Here is a 21017-nt window from a genome sequence, read left to right as displayed (position 1 = left end):
CAAACTTCATTGCCTCATTTCAATCTATCCCAGACCACTTGTGCCAGATCTATATTGCTCAGCGAGAAAACGCTACTCAAAAAGCGAGTTCTCATGTCTTTTAACATTACACATCCTGTATTATCTTTGGTACTACCACCCTATATTTAAGGTGAAACTTAAATAACTTATGACTCGATGGATGGATCTGGCTCCTATTTTACAAATAAATTATCTGGCATAGCGGCCCATCTTTTCGGACCAAGCCCAGACCGAGACCATTTATTTTTCCATAGAGAAAAACGTGTTCCCTCTATACAAGCAGACAACAAAAACTGCAGGAAGGATTTGCACTAAATTAGGAACAAGATAGGCACACAGTAGCTTTTAGTGATTTGTTGTAAATTAATTCCAGCAGTTGTCTTTCAAGTTGACAGAGAAGAGTTTGCCCATGGGTAAAAAACAAAACAAACACATGTGTTTCCCCTTGTACATTCAGGCATGGATGCTTTTGAGAAATACAAAAGTTGTCTTCTGTTTTGCATTCATTTGCAGTTATTCTTATGTTAATCCTATGGATATGTGAAACATAAAACTGCTCAAAGTGATATCTGTATGAGGGGGTGGGGATTTTTCATATCAGAGTAGGATTGGGAAGGTTTAAAAAAAAGAAGACCCAGTGGGCAGTTTTACACTTTGGGGTGAGCCAGAAAGGCACGTTACAACACAATCATTTTCCTCTTTCCGCTGTTAATTTCCGTGGTTAATTTGCAACATTACCAGGGTAACGGAAGTGTTTCATGTGAGAAAATGATGGGAACATGATCTTCGGCGTGAGGATGGAGGCATATCGACTTTAGGTTGATATGGACACGCAAACCACGAAGGGCCTATATATTAGTGTTACAGAAGGGGGGTTTAAAAATACATTTAATTTGAAGGTGTTTTTCATCTTACTGCTAGAAAAAAAGACAGGTTGCATTCCCACTGCAGTATTTCTGTGGGAAATTCATGTCAGAAAATCTCTAGGAATAATAGAACCAAAACAATGAAAATAGTGTCCAGTATTTTACCCAAATATGCCACATTCTTTTACAATAATTGGTGGGGAGGTGAAAGGGCTCACAGCTCAAGTATCCTAAAGGGTGGAACGTGGTTCTAGCCCCAAGTGAAAGATGTGGTCATTGTGCTGCAAGATATTGTATTAATGGGTTCAAATTGGCTGGGGGCGTAGCTGAAGGGCATGGACGTTTGGATATGGTTATTTACTGCCATTCTTCTAAAAGGGGCACTGGGCATGGAGGAAGGCCATGGGCAGTTAGCTAAGGTGCATTTTAGTTAAACATTTTAGTTGAGACATTTAAGGGGAACTAATTTATCACAATAAAACCCATGAAATTCAGGAGGTGTTAGAAGTGACAACCACCTTAACTCGGAGGCCCTCGCTACTCAGCCCATGAGCACATAGTTTATATTACAGAAGGCATCCGAAATAACACATAGTTGGCATCATGCATGGCATGATGGGAGGGGGCTACGAACTAAGGTTGTTATCACTTGCGACACCTGTTAAATTTCATGTTTTTTTATGATCTAGTGAGAGAGAGAGAGAGAGAGAGAGAGAAATACAGATTTAGAGAGTGCATAGCCTCTTGATAGCAACGTGTGTACCATGTACAATGTCATGATTAATAGCGGTGTCACTTCCCTCCTTCTGGATATGGACAAGGAAAAGTTTTACGGGGTACTTCAATAAAGAAAAATAAACAGAAACAACGTTGGTTTCCAATCCACCAGTGTTCCTAGATAACCATGCAATTGGCAATGTGGCAAGGTAAAAAGTCCAGTAACATCAAATAGCATTTTACTAGAATACTGCAAATTTAAAAATAAAGCATGAGAGTTGTACAGGACAGACACACACAGATGACAAAGACTGGTCTGAGACATCGAGAAAAAAAGTCAGAGACAGAAAGAAAGAACACTGATTGCTTAGAGACAATGCAAATGACACTGGTAACTGAAAAGTATCCCAGTTACATAACATACCATAACATAAGGTACCATGGCATGGGGGCGTGGCACAGCGCTGTACGGGATAGCAGCATAGCTAACGCGCTCCAGCTCCGAAGGTGTATTTTCTTCGGAATGGCGTCTGATTTTTCATCATAAAATATTGCTGCCTACCTGCTGAAGCTCCGTGGTGGTCCGTGGGGCACTAGAATCCTGCGCTATATCTGGAAGAAGGTGAGCTGTGTGAGAGGAGGAGCTGGGCCTGCGAGCCAGGAAGTCCAGTGACTTGTGCATCAACGCTCCTGTTATCTGGAGGGGAACACGTCGAATGAAGTACTGGCAAATGAAGCGGTTGTGTTTTCTTGTACAACACGGGCCCAGCACTGTTAAACAATCACACAAGGAAATGTGTATGAAGGATTTAAAGGCGCAGGCAACGTTTTAATTTACATGCTGGAAACTACATTGTCTCTCCTTTCAATGCTTCAATTTATGGCAGTTAAAGACTTTCAAGATTACATGAAGAACATTCTAATGACTTTCAAGTTCACTTATTTTGCACTGCTATTGTGGCAATTCTAACAACTATATGTGCCATAATCATTTTAAATGTAACAGGAAAATGATAGCTGTCGCATATGAAAGTGCTACGAAACAATGATTACCATCACAAGATGAAGTAGTCCTAAGTCTTAAAAGCTCAAAACTTAAATATTTGCTGGAACACTCTCAAGACTGTGAAGTTAAATACTAACAGCATACCTGCTACATACATTGGAGCACTTAATTCCTGTGCAAGGGATCAAGATATGTAGAAACTTAAGGTTTTACTTAAACACGTAGTAAGGCATTATTAGTCGCCTTTTGCTCTTTTTCATACTGCTACATTCAACAAGCTTGGGCTAACAATATATGAATAAGTGACATACCCTTATGTTAGGGCTATACCAAGGTGTGCAGAGAGACAGCTTCCATGTAGATATACAGTGAGGCATTACTAGCCGCTTTTCTACTTTTCACATTGGAGAACATAGCAAGTTTGAGCCGAACAATAGGTGAACAAGAAGTACACCCTTGGGTTAAGGCTCTATCAAGGTTTTTGAAAGAGTTCTCTCCCAATCGTATAGTGAGGTACTATATTGAGTAATCTCAATATTGCATCCAAGAAGTGTCAAACAAAGGAAACAACAATTTCTATGTCTAATAAGAGACCAAAAATAGAATGGCTGACACCTAAAGAAGATACACCAGATGCTACTATGCAAGCCATACTCATGGAAGTAAAGGCGCTAAAACCCTTCATGGAGTCAACTAACGTCAAAATACAGCAAATGGATAACAAATGGTCTTCACAAAAAAGCTAGCCAATACTCCGTTAACAGTATTATCTATATTAGTTAAGCATGATCAATTAGGATAGATTCCTCCTCCAACATTAGATTAATTTTAAATTCCATAGATCACATTTGTAACTCAAGTGACGCATTTGCTGCGTTTGCCCTTTTTGCTGAGAAAGCTTTCAATCGAGTCGAATTGGATTTTATGTTTGAAGCCCTCAAATGGCATGGCCTTGAAACCTCATTCCTGGCAATGGTTAAAGTGCTTTATTCCAATCTGATGACTTACATTTTTATTAACGGACACCTATCCCCATATTTTCCTCTATTCAGAGGTACTCACCAAGGATATCCTCTTTCTCCACTCTTGTTTATTTTAGCACTAGAACCCTTTTTGGAAAAAATAAGACAACACTCAAATAATAAAATGTATATTGTGTGGTAATGAACAAGTTAAACTAGCGGCCTATGCTAATGACATCTTGTTATTACTTGAAGATCAGAAATCTTCCCTGCCATATATTTTGGATATTATTTCACAGTTTTCAGATGTCTCCAGGTATAAACTAAACACAGACAAGTCCAAAATCCTACCCCTTAATGTTCATTGCACTAAACATCACATATTACATACAGGTATGAAATGGTATCCTGATGGTTTTAAATCCCTTGGCATACATTCCTCCCCTTCCCTCAAAGACATTGTAAAATTAAACACTGCTTCTATCCTATCAAGAATAGTGGACATTACCAGATCCTGGTCCCCCCTATGCGTTTCATGGTGGGGTAGACTAGAATCCATCAAGATGATGATAACACCTATTATTCTATACTTTTTATATATGCTACCTGTTCCTCTTCCCACCTCTTTTTTCAAATCTATTGACTCTACTCTAGCCAAATTTCTGTGGGGGGGAAACGAAACATAGATTATCTCTTAATAAACTTAAATTACCACGAGAAGCAGGAGGATTTGGGTTCCCTGATTTCAGGAAATATCACATTGCCTTAGTCTTGAAACAGGTTCAATTATGGTTTACTCATGAATATTCTGAAGATGTCCCCCAATGGTTATGTCTACCGAGAGCAATTGTATCCCCTCTAAGTCTAGCTGACTGCTTTCTGATCAAAACCAAAACAAGATGTATTATGCATATGACCATCATCTTATCAGCACACTACTTAAGAGGGTACTTATTCCTCCCAAGTACTGAGTCCAAGCAATACATTTCTTCATATATCTGGTTTAAACCGCAAATTAGAATCAGAGGGAGATCACTGTTTTGGAGGCCATGGCTCTGTCTGGACATTAAATATCTAGATCAATTGTTTGTTCTTGGTGCCCCAATTAATTTTGAAATGCTAACATACAAATGTAATTGTCAGTGAGCAAGAACACAATAATGGAGGGTAGATGTGTCGACACTCTCCCCCGAACTACAGAAGCCGAATGTAGTGGACCCTCCACTCGTGGTTGGCACATACACCTGATATACATATATATTCACAAGATACCATGTGGCAGCCAGTGGGGGGAAGAGGGTTAGGGAGAGGTTGTGGATGGGAGGGGAGATGTTAGGGAACCAGATAGAGGAAATAGGAAATGCCTAAGTTGGATAGGACTCGGGAAGTAACAGGAAAAAACCCTACACTGTCTAATACCTTATGGAGTGTCATAATCTAGAATACAAAGTAAATCAATTAATACCCCTTAATACAGGTCAAATAACGCACCTTCTAGCAAAAAACTTGCACTTCCTAATACCCCTTGATACAGACACAGGTTGTCATACATTTACATGGACCACATATTGGCAATCGAAATAGAACAAACTCAGGGAATGTCATCCCTACATGAAGAACAGAACACATGGCCCAAGGGGCAAGCGGTAGCACACTTAAAAACATAAAACATGTAGAGGCATAACGAAACCAAACATTATCTTGTGCTTCTGGGCACAATCTGAGTAATCGAGTTAGCAGCACTGATATTCAAATGAAGTCTATGCCTCTATCTAGTGCCAGTGCCCTGAAAATGAAAGTACCAATACGCTACAAACTCAATAGGACCCGTCTCTGGTTCATTCTTTTCTCTCTGGGCCCTAATACTGTGATTGCACGAGTTCTATACACATAGGCACTGCACATTACGAGTTCCTCCTTATAGATATGGCATCAACTTGAACCCGTACAATAAAGTAACTTCAGAACCCCTGCCCGCACTTATCTTATCGTCCGGGAAGCTTGCAAGCCTTCCTGGACGTCATCCTGTTCAGCAGTGCCAGCCACGCGGGTCCTCTTCGAGCCGTTGCGTCTTCTACAGGCCGCTAAGAGAAACACAAGGTAGCGGCCGTGCACCGCGTATGTCCTCCTGTTGCTGCGTATCCATTAGCAATGTCTGCTTGAAGAGAAAACAAATATGGGCTCAAGTGGTTTTCAGCAATCCTCCAGCATTGCTTCCTCACAACCCAGAATAAGCCACACCTGCCGTGCGCCATTGACCCCTTGATAAGCTGTCCCTAATTAGTAGCAGCTGGCCACACGCGCGCACACAAGAACTACTAGATGCCCAAAAGGCTGCTGGGAAAGGTAGTTTCTTGGCCTAAATAACATTCTTTTTTTTTTTATAACTCTGTTTATTGAGTTTAAGAAACACAACAACAAGACAAACATAAATCATAGGCATACCTCAGGTCAAGGCAGTATGGCAGTATCACAAACAAGAAGAGCCCTGCTGGGCCAAGAACCGTAAGACATTTGTAGGACAAGGTCGGTAACCAATGTTAACAGCGGTACAGATCTACTTTCATTAATGGATTTCAGTGAGCATCAAGCCATTTACCCCATGTTTTTTTTGAATTTGCGGGGGCAGCCCCGTGAGTTATAGATCCGGCATTCCGAGGCAAAGCATCTGTCCAGCTCATTACTCCAGCGGTTCAGAGACAGTGGGTCAGCAGAGCCCCATTTTGCCGTGATTAGTCTTTTTCCTGCCCCCAATGCTATTGCGAGAAACATTTTTTCATATTTTGAGAGGTCAACTTCACCCCCGATGCCTAAGAGTACCATTTTGGGATCCCTAGGGATCGGTGTCGCCAGGGCAACTGAGATCATGTTAATACAGCTCTCCCAGAAGACCTGTATCACCCGGCAGTCCCATATCATATGGTAGTAGGTGGCAGGTTCCATTTTGCATCTAAGGCACGTCTCGTCTTCCAACCCCCCCATCTGGCCATGGCCGTGCGTGAATGGTATGAGCGGTGAAGGATTCTCAATTGTATTAGCCTGAGTTTAGATTCTATGCCAATTTCTCTAGGGGACATTAATGCCTCAACCCAGTCTTCTGGTTCCAGGTGACCTATATCCCTTTCCCACTTCTCTTTGAGCCCTTCGAGCTGAGGAGCCCCGAAGGAGTTAAGGGCTTGATAGAGAGTGGAAGTGACCTTAGAGGCAATGCATTGCGGGAGGATGTTGGTCTCAATGGGAGTACAGGGGGGTATGTTTGTCGTATCAGGGAATTGGGTGCGGATGGCGTGGGTCAGCTGCGCATGTCAAAACCAGTCCATGGGTGCGAGGTCGAATTTGCAGGGGCAGCCCTGTGCGTTATAGATCCGGCGTTCCGAGGCAACGCATCTGTCCAGCTCATTACTCCAGCGGTTCAGAGACAGTGGGTCGGCAGAGCCCCATTTCGCCGTGATTAGTCTTTTGCCTGCCCCCAATGCTATCGCGAGAAACATTTTTTCATATTTTGAGAGGTCAACTTCACCCCCGATGACTAAGAGTACCATTTTGGGATCCCTAGGGATCGTTGTCGCCAGGGCAGCTGAGATCATGTTAATACAGCTCTCCCAGAAGACCTGTATCACCCGGCAGTCCCATATCATATGGTAGAAGGTGGCAGGTTCCATTTTGCATCTAAGGCACGTCTCGTCTTCCAACCCCCCCATCTGGCCATGGCCGTGCGTGAATGGTATGAGCGGTGAAGGATTCTCAATTGTATTAGCCTGAGTTTAGATTCTATGCCAATTTCTCTAGGGGACATTAATGCCTCAACCCAGTCTTCTGGTTCCAGGTGACCTATATCCCTTTCCCACTTCTCTTTGAGCCCTTCGAGCTGAGGAGCCCCGAAGGAGTTAAGGGCTTGATAGAGAGTGGAAGTGACCTTAGAGGCAATGCATTGCGGGAGGATGTTGGTCTCAATGGGAGTACAGGGGGGTATGTTTGTCGTATTAGGGAATTGGGGCGGGTGGCATGGGTCAGCTGCGCATGTCAAAACCGGTCCATGGGTGCGAGGTCGAATTGCTCTTGCATGGCCTCGAAGTCCAGGAGGTGACCCCCTTGTATCACGTGTGCTAATGTGTGTATCCCTTTCGCGCACCAGTGACCGAATGAGCCCATTTTCACTGTTTCCGGGAGGAGCGCGTTGTGCCATAGGGGTTGGGATAGTGTTGGCTTTCCGTTCCAGCCAATTAGTTTGTGCGCCTCCCACCAGGCCTGGCAAATATGGTGTGTCATTCCGGGTAACATCGGGGGTTGGTTGTGGGTGGCGTACAGTATCTGCAGTGGGGTTAACAGGGTCATGATCTCTATTTCAATATGGATGTGGGGAAGTGTGGGGTCTGCGTGAATCAGAGTCGTTTACTACCCAATCTGTGCTGCAAGGTAATAGGTGCGTATGCAGGGTAAACCGATGCCTCCCTCCCAAACTGATCGCTGAAGCGTATCAAGGACGTTTCGGGGTTGTTTCCCACCCCACAGCAGCGTGCAAAGGTGTCTGTCTATGAGTGCGAAGGTTTCACGGGGAATGACAAGTGGGGCATTTTGAAGTACGTACAGCAGTCTGGGGAGGGTCATCATCTTAAAAAGCGCAGTTCTGCCCATAAGTGATAGGGGGAGTGATTGCCAGTGGGAGGTATCTCTATTGAACCGGTCAATTACTGGTTGTAGGTTCAGTTGGAGGAACCCTCCAAGTGTCGGATTGAGCTGTATACCCAGGTATTTAAATTCCATAATGGAGACATGATATGGGCAGGTCTCAGGGATCGTAGACTCGCCGCCCTGAATCGGGAAGTAAATGGTTTTGGCTTCATTCACCTTCAGGCCCGCAAAGTTTTGATACTCCCTGAGAATGAGGGAGACAGTCGGGCAGGAAGTGCTCGGGTTACTAAGGTATATGAGGAGGTCATCCGCGTGGAGCGACAGTCGGTCCTCCCCCCCGCCCCGGCCAGGCGAATCCTGTCCAGTTAGTGTTAGCCCTAAGCTCAATTGCGAGTGGCTCGATTGCCAGGAGGAAAAGAAGCGGGGAGAGCGGGCACCCCTGCCTCGTACCTCAGCCCAAGGGAAATGATTCAGAGGACCTTGCGTTTCACCCTTACCATGGCCTCCGGGAATGCATAAAGAAGTTTGCCCCATGATATAAACGTTTGCCCCAGGTTCATCCGAGCCATGATTGCCCACAGAGCATCCCACCCCACAGAGTCAAATGCCTTTTCAAAGTCCACCGCCAGGAGGGCAAGTGGGGCTGGTATCTCCTTAGCTCTACTCAGCGCCAGTTGAACTCGACGTAGGTTCATGTGAGTGGATTTATTGGGCATGAATCCAGATTGGTCTGGGTGTACGAGGGTTTCTATCACCTGCAGTAGTCTGTTGGTGAGTGTTCTGGCGAGGACCTTGGCTTCACTGTTGATCAGGGATATGGAACGATAGGAGGCACATTCGTCTGGGGGTTTCCCGGGCTTATGTATGATGATCATGCATGCCTTCCTGAGGTCCGGGGGGAGTGCCCCTAGCTCTTTGCTGCGTAGGAACATATGGTGGGTAGTATACAACAGAGGCATTTCCATGTTTCTGTAGGGAATCCATTGGGGCCCAGGGTGTTCCCGGGTTGGAGCTGTGCAAGCGCCTCTTGCACCTCGGTTACAGAGATTTCAGCATTCAGGAGATCTGTTTGGCGCTGGGAGAGTTTCGGGGTCTCAATCCGATCAAGGTAGCATAAGGGTTCGGAAGGCGGGCTCGTGGCAGGTGGGGTGTAGAGCTTCTTATAGTAGGCGGCAAATGCCTCAACAATGTCGGAGTCTTCCATGAGCAGTGTTCCATCTGGAGACTTAATGGCCCGTACGTATCCCCTGCTCCGTTCGCGCCTCTCCAACCAGGCCAGGGTCTTATTAGCTTTGTCGCCCCGTTCATAAATTTGGCTCCGGACTAGTTGATGGGCTGTTCATGCATTGTCTTGAGCCAGGTTGCTAAGGGCGTCTTGTGCCGTGAGCAGAGCCTCCTTTGCCTCTTGGGTGCTGTGTTCTAGAGTTTGCCGTGCGTACTCCAGGACTCGTGCTTCTTCCTTGATTCTTTGGACTTGTCATTGTTGATGGGCTGAAACCGCCGAGATAGCTTCCCCACGGAGGACAGTCTTGTACGCCTCCCAGAGCGAGATTGGGCAGTCCACTGCGCCCTCATTGTTTTCAAAATATTCTGTCGTCTTCTTTTCCAGTTCCTCCGCAATTTCAGGGAGACGTAGGTGATATGTGTTCAAACGCCAGTTACTAACCCGGACGCCAGCAGGAGTTCTTCATAGTTAGAAGGAGCGGAGAGTGGTCCGAAATACCCCTTGCGAGGAATACAGTGTCTAGGAGCCTGTGATTTATGTTGCGGGGGATGAAGGCATAATCAATCTTGGAGAACGACTTGTGAACGCCAGAAAAAAGGAGAAACCAGCCTCATCGTTATGGAGTGAGCGCCATGTGTCTGTCATTCCCAGAGCTTCGGCGAACATGGTGAGTGGTGTGGAGGCTGGGCGGGTTCCAGATCTCCTGTGAGGTCTATCGAGTGCAGTGTCCATCACTCCATTGAAGTCCCCACCAATCACCCACACATCGGCCTCTTCCTCCAGGAGCAGGTTCCGTAGTTCTGAGAGCAGTTCTTTCGTATGCGTGGGGGTGGGGGGCATAGATGGCTGCGAGGCCCCATTTCTCACCCCAGATGTCAGCGTGTATCATTACGTAGCGGCCCCGTGGGTCGGTTTTGACCTTCCTAACCTGCAGGGGGACTCGCTTGTGGACGAGTATCATCGTGCCCCTGACTCCGGTCGTGAATCCGGCATGGTAGGTGTGTGAGTAGTTGGATCTTTTGAAAAATTTGGTGCTCGTGCCTATCAAATGTGTTTCATTTAGAAGAGCGATATCTGACGAGTATCGGTTGAGGTACTGGAGCACCAATCTTCGCTTTATGCTGGAGCCGAGGTGGTTAACATTCCAGGACAGCACTGTTACCTTGTTGGAGTTCATTCTATCTGCGTGGGTCTCTTTATCGGGGCATCTGGCGGTCGCGCTCTTTCGGGAGGTATATAGCGATGTATTTTCGGGGGAGATGTCCGAGGGTCGTCTCGTAGTGGTGTACCTGCTGCCTGGATGATAATTGTGTCAGCGGTCCTGCCCATAGACAGTGCTTGATTTCCCTGCTGGCGTTTATCTGTATCATGCCTTCTAGTCTCGTGATTCTGTTTCTTAACATTCCTTAAACTCTCCCCACCCTGTACTTCCCCCCCAACTGGGAGCACCTGTCACCCAAACATTAAACTTATAACTTGATAAACTTCTTCAGCGGGGTCACCCGGACTGCAATCGGAGTGGAGCCACGCAGCCTGTAGGGCGGTGGCCACTAGTGTGGAGTATCCGTAGTGTTGCATTGTAGCTCAAGATCTATGTTGCCCTGACCTCATCCATTCTCTGTGATGTTTTTAGCAAGGCGTTGTGGCGACTCGGCTTCCGGGTGTACCGGAGTTGAGGGTGGCGAGTGTTGTTCGGGCCTGGCTTCCATGCGGACGATCTGGAGGGTGAGCATTGGGCTGCAGGCCCGTTGAGGATCTGTGTTTCGAGCCAATCCCATGCCTCTTTGGGATTATGAAATAGGTGGGTCGTGCCCTCATGATGGACCTTGAGCAACGCCGGGAAGAAGAGGGCATATTTGATAGACAGAGATTGAAGTTTCTTCTTGACGGAGTCAAACGACTGGCGGGCCTTTTGGACCTCCTTAGTATAATCCGGGTAGAACCCCACTCTGTATCCGTTGTACGTGATTGGGCCGGAGGCCCGTGCCATCTGTAGAATAGCGGCCCGGTCCCGATGGTTGAGGAGTCAGGCGATTATTGTTCTGGGCGAGCTCCTGGGGCAAGCCAGCCGGTGGGTACTCTATGTGCTCTTTCAATGGAAAAGAATTTCGACAGTTTTTTTGGTGCAAATATATGAGTCAGCCAGTCTTCTAGAAAGAGCTCAACACTAGGGCCCTCCTCTTTTTCCGGAATTCCAAGGATACTGAGGTTATTACAACGTGCCCTGCCCTCTGCGTCTTCGGCACGGTATTCGAGTTGGTTGACTTTCTGGGCAATTGTAGCAAGTTGCTGCTCCAAGTGACGGACGTTGTCTTCTGTGCCCGATACTCTTTGTTCCGCTTCGCCGACTCTGGAGGATAAGTTGCGGAGATCTTGGCGCAGAAGGGATACTTCCATGGAGACTCCACCAATTTTGAGTTCCAGCAATGTTCTCGAGTCCCCAATGGCCTTCATTAGGTTGCTCAGGGAGAGCTGGAGGTCCTGGGTCCCTTCCTTGAGTTCCGTTTCCATCGGGGATTGTGTCTCAATGCGGGGGGGCCTCCACAGTATAAAGGTCCATTTTGCTTTGCAGGGTTTGCCGCTTAGCCTTGTCTTTGCCCCTAGCGGAGTCGGTGGTTCGCGTGAGGCGTTAAGCCTGGGTGGATCGTGCTGATGCCCACTAGGAGGCTATCTTGGAGTCCGGGTTGGAGTGGGCTTGCCGTAGGTCTATCTGTCACAGTCCTGTTCCTGCTCCGGGGCGCCAGCGGGGTTATCTCGGCAACTGGGGGGCAGTCTTTCTTGCGGTTGGTCTGCCGTGTTGGTTGGGGGGGTTCGTGGGTCCTCTGCGGGGCCTCCGCAGGTACGCCTCTGCAAGGGCCGTGCATGCAGCCTTCTAAATAACATTCTTAAGCTGCCCGAAGTCCCTGACACCTCTTCTGTCTCCACCACCCCATATTCCTGACATTACCCCCTCTCTCAGGGCCCTTCCCAGGACCTGGTTTATCCGGATGTCGCTGATGAAATTGTTTAACCAACCTCGGAGCATGTACCGCATCTGCGGGTTCCCAAGAACAGTCTTCTGGTCCATAACCCTTCCATTGAATCAGATACCAGAACCGACGATTCCTTTTCTTTACATCCAGAATGCGCTGAACTTCATATTCTTCTTGGACTTCTTTCATGATAGCTGCAGGCCGCCTTGTAGTCATGCCTGGAGCTGCAGGTTTAAGTAAAGATACATGGAACACCGAGTGTATAGGCAAAGATGTAGGCAAACGCAATTTCATAGCAGTTGCAGAGATGCATTTACTAATCTCATAGGGCCCAATGAACCGAGGTAGAAATTTTCGTGACCCAATTAAAGACAAATTTCGAGTAGACAACCAAACTCTATCCCCCACTTTATATTGCAGACCTTTCTCGCAGTGCCTATCAGCTTGACTTTTGTATTGCCTCTTGGCACTCTCCAGATTTTCTCGTGCCTTCCGTCTTACCTCCAGAAGCAACTGTTTGCGCTCTTGTAACACTGGCATGTTTCCATTTCCTGCAAATGTTCCGGTATCATATTCTGTTCATGACCATATGAACATTCATTAGGTGCCATTCCCATAGAAGTGTGATATGTGCTGTTACAGGTAAATTCTGCCAACCATAAAGCCTGCACCCATGAATCCCTGCCATCACCCAAATAGCCACGTAAATATTGCTCAAGTGTTTGGTTCACTCTTTCAGTCTGTCCATCTGTCTGGGGATGATAACTAGTGGAAAGCGCACAGTTGATTCCCAACATTTGACAAAAGGCACGCCAAATCTGGAGGTAAACTGCGAACCTCTATCCGAGACAATACTTTTTGGCAACCCATGCAGCCTTACCACATGTTATAGGAATAACTCAGCCAATTAACCTGCCCCAGGTATTCCCTCAAAAGGAATGAAGTGGGGTTGTTTTGACAGAAAATCTACCCCTACCCGTATTGTATCATATTGATTATCAGGCGGCAGATCAGTGATAAAATCCATAGAAATGTGTTTCCATGGTTGCTCAGGAGTGGGTAGTGGCTGCAGTAAGCCTCTTTTCTTAACATGCTTTGCCTTGTTACGTGCACAATTCTCACATAATTCCACATATCTTTCCATGTCCTGTCCTAAGGCGGGCCACCAAAAATATTTTTCCAACATAGTCTGCATTTTTCTCAACCCTGCGTGTCCTGTTAAGGGAGACTGATGACACCAGTATAAGGCTTTGTCTTGTAGCTCCTTTGTGGGTCAATATAATCTCTTCTGATGATATGGTATCCCTTCCCATATAGTTTGTGCCAGATGACTGTTCTGCCAACAATTGTCGTGAGGTTAAAGATTTTTTGACTAGTTCAGTGACCTGTGATGTTATGGCCCCAACAATTTTCTCTGGTGATATAACAGTCTTCACTTCACCTATTGTGTGGTCCAAATTTTGTTCCCTAGAAAGCACATCTGCCTTTCCATTTTTGCTACTTGGCCTAAAAGTAACCACAAAATCAAATTCATTAAAGTAGGAGACCATCGCAATTGTCTTGGACTAAGTGTATGAGCTGTTTTAAAATATTGCACATTTTTGTGATCAATTACCACCACCACCTGATGCCTTGCTCCCAGTAAATAGTGTCGCCACTCAAGGAATGCAGACCGATTCGCCAGCAACTCTTTAACAGTTATGGAGTAATTTTGCTCACACCCTGACAATTTTCTGGAATAGAATGCTATAGGGTGCCATACTCCCTTCTCATCCTTCTGCGACAGAATGGCTCCTATTGCCACATTACTTGCATCTGTTTCCACTTGAAATGCCCTCTCAGTATTGGGATGTTTTAACACGGGAGCAGTAGTGAAAGCTACCTTCAACTCCTGAAAGGCTTTCTCCGCTTCAGAACTCCAAGTAAATTTCACTGCCTTTTTTAACAAATGCGTGATTGGAGTAACGATTTTAGAGAAATTGTTGATAAACCGCCTATAGAAGTTGGCAAAGCCTAGAAACGAATGTATGTCCTTGATGCATTGTGGCGAAGGCCAATCTCTAACTGGCTGCACTTTCTTAGGATCCATCACAATCCCTGAATCTGTCAAAATAAATCCCAAAAATTCCACCTGTCTCACATGGAATGCACATTTCTCCAATTTGACACACAATTGGCAATCCTGTAATCGTTTCAACACTGTCCTTACATGTCGTACATGCTGCTCTGGGGATTCGGAATAAATCAAGATATCATCAATATAAACAATGACAAAAACATCAATGAATTCCTGCAAAACCTCTTGCATAAAGAACTGAAAAGCGGCAGGAGCATTACATAAACCAAAAGGCATTACAAGATATTCAAACAAACCAAACTTAGTTCTAAAAGCTGTTGTCCACTATTCCCCCTCTTTGACCCTTATCAGATGGTAAGCCCCCCTTAAATCCAGTTTAGTGTACACTTTGGCAGACCTCACTTGATCTGAAAGAACTGAAATCAAGGGCAATGGAAACCTGGTCTTTATAGTTACCTTATTTAAGGCCCGATAGTCAATGCAGGTACGTAAGGTCCCTTCTTTCTTGGGAACAAAAATTGAAGGTGAGGAGACTGGGGACGTGGAATGTCTAATAAAGCCCTTAGCCAACATCTCATCTAAATATTCCCGTAAATACTGATTTTCCTTTTCTGTAAGAGTATAAATTGTTCTGCAAGGCAATTTTGCTCCTTCCTCCAAATCAATAACACAATCATAGGGTCTATGCGGATGCAATTGTTCAGCAATTCTCTTGTCAAAAACTTCAATAAACTCCCGGTACTGCGCCGGAATTCCCTCTGTAATTGCTCCGACGATTTGATCTTCTGACTTCTTCTCAACTAACCATGTTGCGGGTCCTGCTTCTGAAACAATATGGTCCTGACATCTCTGCTCCTCAAACCACACTGTCTGCTTTGCCCAATCAATTATTGGATTATGAAGCACCAACCAGGGCATTCCCAAAACTAATCCAAATTGAGGGGCTGCTATTAAATCAAATGTAATTTTATCTTTATGCCCATGTCCACAAATCATTTCCAATTTTTCTGTCTGCTTTCTTATAGGCCCTGATACCAAGGGTGAACCATCCATTGATTGCACTCCTTCCACCTTGGTTTTGTCCAACAAAGGCAATCCTAACTGCTCTGCCAAAGTAATATCCACAAAGTTACCAGTAGCCCCTGAATCCACCATTGCCAGGACCTCCTGTTTAGTTAACGCAAATCGTAACATCACCAAAATGTATAAGTGAGAAGTCTTCCCCCCCACTGTGTTCGCAACCCATCTGGGGAACTTGATCTCTATCGGGCCCGTCAACTGTGTTCCCCTTAAGGCCGCCCCATCTCTTTTCCCGCTTCCTTCGTACTCCTCTCACCTCCCCCACTTTTCTGCGGGGTATTGGGACATGTACGTATGAAATGTCCTGCTTGTCCACAATAGAGACACAATGTATTAGACTTACACTGTTCCTTCTCTGCTGCTGACAAGGGTCCTTGTATACTACCAATTTGCATTGGTTCCACTTCACTTGTCCGTCCTCCTCTACTCCTGTCTAAATTTACAAAAGGCCCTATTTCCGGTCTCTTTTTTTCTACTTTCCTTTCATTCATGTGATGATCCAACCTTAACACTAAACAATCATTGCTGTGCAAGTGCTTGGTTGCGGCTCCACTTGAGCAATTGCATCCTTCAGTTCCTCACGTAATCCCTGATAGAATAACACTGTTTGTTTAGCCACTGGCCACTCAGTCTCAATTAAAAACCTGTTGAACTGAGTAACGTATGTGCCTAAATCCAGACTTCCCTGTCTTAATCCCAATAACTCCTTATCTTGTTCTAAGGAAACCTCTCAGCGATCAAATAATCTGCCAAATTCCCCTAGAAAGCCATCCCAATTGTATAGCAAACGGTCGTCTTTCTGCACCAACGGCATAGCCCATGCAGCTGCATCACCTGTCAAATATAAAATTACAAAGGCCGTTCTGGCCTGAATGGATTCACACGCAGTAGGTTTACACAAGAAATGAAGTCGACATTGGGTCAGGAACATCATGTACTTCCTAGGATCACCTGAAAAGCGCTCTGGCGTGGCTAACGGTACACTACTGGGAGGTTGGACAATTACGGTGGGATTCTGATTCTGGGGACCTCTCGCAGTACTAGCCCCCTCCAACGGGGTTCGCTGAGGTACCAAACTCTTTACTTGTGTCTTTAAAGTATCAGATTCCTGTCTTGCCTGAACTAACTCTACCTGAATGTCCTGAAGTGCCTTAAGCACATCTGCCAAGGCTGGAGTGGTCAACTCCATTTTGCTTGGGTGGTTGTAAGTATCCCAATCTGGGGGTGGCTTATTATGTCAGTGAGCAAGAACACAATAATGCGGCGTAGATGTGTCGACACTCTCCCCCGAACCACAGAAGCCGAATGTAGTCGACCCTCCCCCCGTGGTTGGCACAGATACCCGATATATATATATTCACAGGATACCATGTGGCAGCCAGTGGGGGGAAGAGGGTTAGGGAGAGGTTGTGGATGGGAGGGGGGATGTTAGGGAAACCGGATAGAGGAAATAGGAAATGCCTAAGTTGGATAGGACTGGGGAAGTAACAGGAAAAAACCCTACACTGTCTAATACCTTATGGAGTGTCATAACCCAGAATACAAAGTACATCCATTAATACCCCTTAATACAGGTCAAATAACGCACCTTATAGCAAAAAACTTACACTCCCTAATACCCCTTGATACAGGCACAGGTTGTTATACATATACATGGACCACATAAAGGCAAGCGAAAATGGAACAAACTCAGGGAATGTCATCCCTACGTGAAAAACAGAACACATGGCCTAAGGGGCAAGCGGTAGCACACTTACAAACATAAAACACGTAGAGTCATAACAAAACCAAACATTATCTTGTGCTTCTGGGCACAATCTGAGTAATCGAGTTAGCAGCACTGATACTCATATGAAGTCTATGCCTCTTTCCAGTGCCAGTGCCCCGAAAATGAAAGCACCAATACTCTACAAACTCAATATGACCCATCTCTGGTTCATTCTTTTTTCTCCGGGCCCTAATACTGTGATTTCACAAGTTCTATACACATAGGCACTGCACATTGTGAGTTCTTCCTTATAGATATGGCATCAACATGAACCCGTAACATAAAGTAACTTCAGAACCCCTGCCCGCATTTATCTTATCGTCCGGGAAGCTTGCAAGCCTTCCCGAACGTCATCCTGTTCAGCAGTGCCAGCCGCGCGGCTCCTCTTCCAGCCATTGCATCTTCTACAGAGCCGCTAAGAGAAACATAAGGTAGCAGCCGTGCACCGCGTGTGTCCTCCTGTTGCTGCGTATCCGTTAGCAATGTCTGCTCGAAGAGAGACCAAATGCGGGCTCGAGCGGTTTTCAGCAATCCTCCGGCATGGCTTCCTCACAACCCAGAATAAGCCACACCTGCTGTGCGCCGTTGGCCCTTGACAGGCTGTCCCTAATTAGTAGCAGCTGGCCACACACACGCACGGCAAGAACTACTAGATGCCCAAGAGGCTGCTGGTAAAGGTAGTTTCTTGGCCTAAATAACGTTCCTAAGCTGCCCGAAGTCCCTTACACCTCTTCCATCTCCACCACCCCATATTCCTGACATTAAGGTACCCTTCTCATTTTTACAGAAATTATTTTCCATTATTAATGCCATTTCTGAAAACTATGACTCGCTTATTAACAAAATCTCTTCTCCAAATGCTAAAAGGTTACAATCTCATATAAATCGATGATGTCAGCTGCTATGTACTACAAAAGTTCTTCAACAAAACTCTCTATCCAGTATATCAGGTGAATGTTTCTCAGCATGGGAACTGGACTGCAATATTCTGGATAGTCAACCGGAATGGCCTAAAGTATGGAATCACCTGCAGCAAACATCCTACACACAATGTTTTTCTTCCATCACAGAATTTTCATGACACCTCTGCTTCTTTTTAAATGTGGTCTCTTATCTAATGATGAATGTTGGAGTTGTTTTCAATCCCCAGGATCCTTTAAACACATGATTTTGGACTGTAAATTTGTTTTATCCTTCTGGATTGATATTAGGAAAACTATTAAGATCATGCTTACTATTCAGACTGATTGTTGTCCTCAAGTACTTTTTGCTGGAAGTGCAACCATTCATAATATCACCTGTAGTTAAAATATCTGTTTGACTTATTAATTATGTTAGCTACTAGGACAATCTCATTCAATTGGAAACATTTAAATGAACTTCATTATGTACGAATGTTATATCGAGTACTCATAGACTAGAAAGTTGTGATACCTCTAATGAACTCCAATTAGGTAAGCATGAACTCAAATTGAATCCATTTGTAGATTTTCTTGCTTAATCCATGGTGATTTAATTGAATTTTGTTGCTAATCTTCATCTTGCACTCTTCCCTCTCTCCTAGAATCCAACATCCCTCATGTATATGTCCTGTTTATTCATTATGTCTTTTCTTTGTCGCTAACTGTTTGTTTGTACCCCGTATTTCAATAATTGTAATCCTAGTTATTAATGGATTTATATTCTTACAAAGCTCTATTGTTTACAAACTTTGTATTGTTACCGTTTTCACAAGATATATTGATATGTGATAATACATGTTTTTGGCTATGCCTTGTGTTAGGCAGAATCACATGCAGTACCCTTTGGAACACCACACACAATTAAGACTATAAGTGCAAGTCCAAATTCACCTTTGGTACAAGCCTGTGCTACACAGTAAAGTGGTAGCGATGGCTGAGCAGCCAGACTTATCTCAAGGGTAAAGTGAGCAGTTACAGAAGTTACACAAAGGACAGCAATTGCTATGGTTCAAACAAACACTGACTCAAGGTTTCTGAGTAAAAGAATATAGATTTATTTACACCATCAGTTATAAAACAATACACTATTATCAAGCAGCAGATAAATCACAATATTAATATACTACACAACACCCAATCAATTCTGGACAAGTTAAGCTCAAAATGAAGTATGAGCAAAATGGCACTCCAGTAATTTAAATAGGGAGGGAAAGACAAGGTTATACAAATTTAAGCAGCACCAACAAGTAAGTAGGCAGGGCAATCTAGAAAAGGCTTACTACAATGAGGATTCAAATCAATAGGCCTGGGCCAATGTTAATGGTTCAGAGTCTTTGCAGAGTATCACACAGTTCAGAGTAGTTCGCGGTTAAGTCTTTGCCAAGAGTTTGAAAGGAAGTTGGTCGGAAGAAAAGTTACTTAAAAGAGTAGAGAAGGACAAGCCCTCGGATTGGCGAAAGATTTCAAACACTTTCACCGCGGTCGAACGGAACGAGCAACCGGGTTTGACCAGTACCTTAGAAGAAGAATAATGCTGTAGCTGAGGCAGAAGTTCCTGGCAGATCCTGTAGGCTCACGGTTCCTGAATCAGCTGTCAGAATGGTACAAAGAAGGAAGACTGGAGGGTCCTGAACTGCCCAGGGAAGAAGCCAGCAGCAGAGCAAAGCAGCGAATAAAAGGTGCGCTCCTTAAAACCCAAACAGGGTCCTGTGGTTCTGGCTATCCAGTTCACTGCAGAGGTGCACAGCAAATTTAACCAGGGGATGGAGGCCTTGCTTGAAGTTTGGCGAACTGGTTGGTCCCACCAGCTCAAGGGAATTAGATTCCTTGCAGATCTTCTCTGTCGTCAAAGTTTAGGAGATTCTGACCCGCAGCAGGGCTTCACCGGGAGTTTCAGTAGTTGCAGCAGTCCTCTTCCTTCAGCTTCCCTTCGGTTCTCTTGATCCAGTGGTGACTCTGCCTTCCAGGTCCCAGAGACCTGCTTTTTGTGCAGTTTTCCCCATTCACACTGTCAATCACACAGCAGGGTGGCTGTCCTGGCAGGACAGTCACCTAGCCAGTCAAACAAGAGTGTGATTTGGGTCTCCAAGGAGACCCTGTGCAGGGGGCCTAAAACACCTCCCTCACATCCTGTCTACCTAGACTCTCAGGCTCCTAAGGAGGGCTTCTGTGCAGAAGCCGGCCAAAGGACGGCAAACAAAGGAACCAAACCTGTTTTGGCGCACAGAGTAAAACACGAGAAAGACCTTTACAAAAAGAAATGGCGAATAAACCCAGCTGGAACCAAATAAAAGGATTTGGGTCCAGCAGATTAAAGTTCGAGGCTGCTAACATAGCCTAAAACAGTACCAAGGCTATTTTCATAGACCGCGGTAGGAAAAACATGGTAGATACCACTGCCACCAGCCAAATCTTAAAGAAAGGGGAACGAAATAATGTTCCAAGAAAGACAGACAAAAAGGGATAACTATTAACCCTTTCCAGTACTCTATGTAAGATAGTTTGTACTGGGTCTGTGAATTTAAAAATACTAATAAAGTCAATGGCAACTTTACATGTTCTGGGAGACAGTAGTCAGTCCCAGAAAATGGAGTTTAAAGTGGGAAGTCTGAAAAAGACAACCCTGTGTCACTGCACTAAGAGGCCGATTCATGGAATAATTAGCGCGGCGCAAGTGGGCAAAAACGTGCGAATCGCAGTGGAATAGCGAAAATCGCAGTGCAATTGCG

The sequence above is a fragment of the Ambystoma mexicanum genome, chromosome 5q (assembly GCF_040938575.1).
Source record: "Ambystoma mexicanum isolate Mex_15411 chromosome 5q, UKY_AmexF1_1, whole genome shotgun sequence".
NCBI lineage: Eukaryota > Metazoa > Chordata > Amphibia > Caudata > Ambystomatidae > Ambystoma > Ambystoma mexicanum.
Note: the sequence above shows the minus strand (reverse complement) of the source record.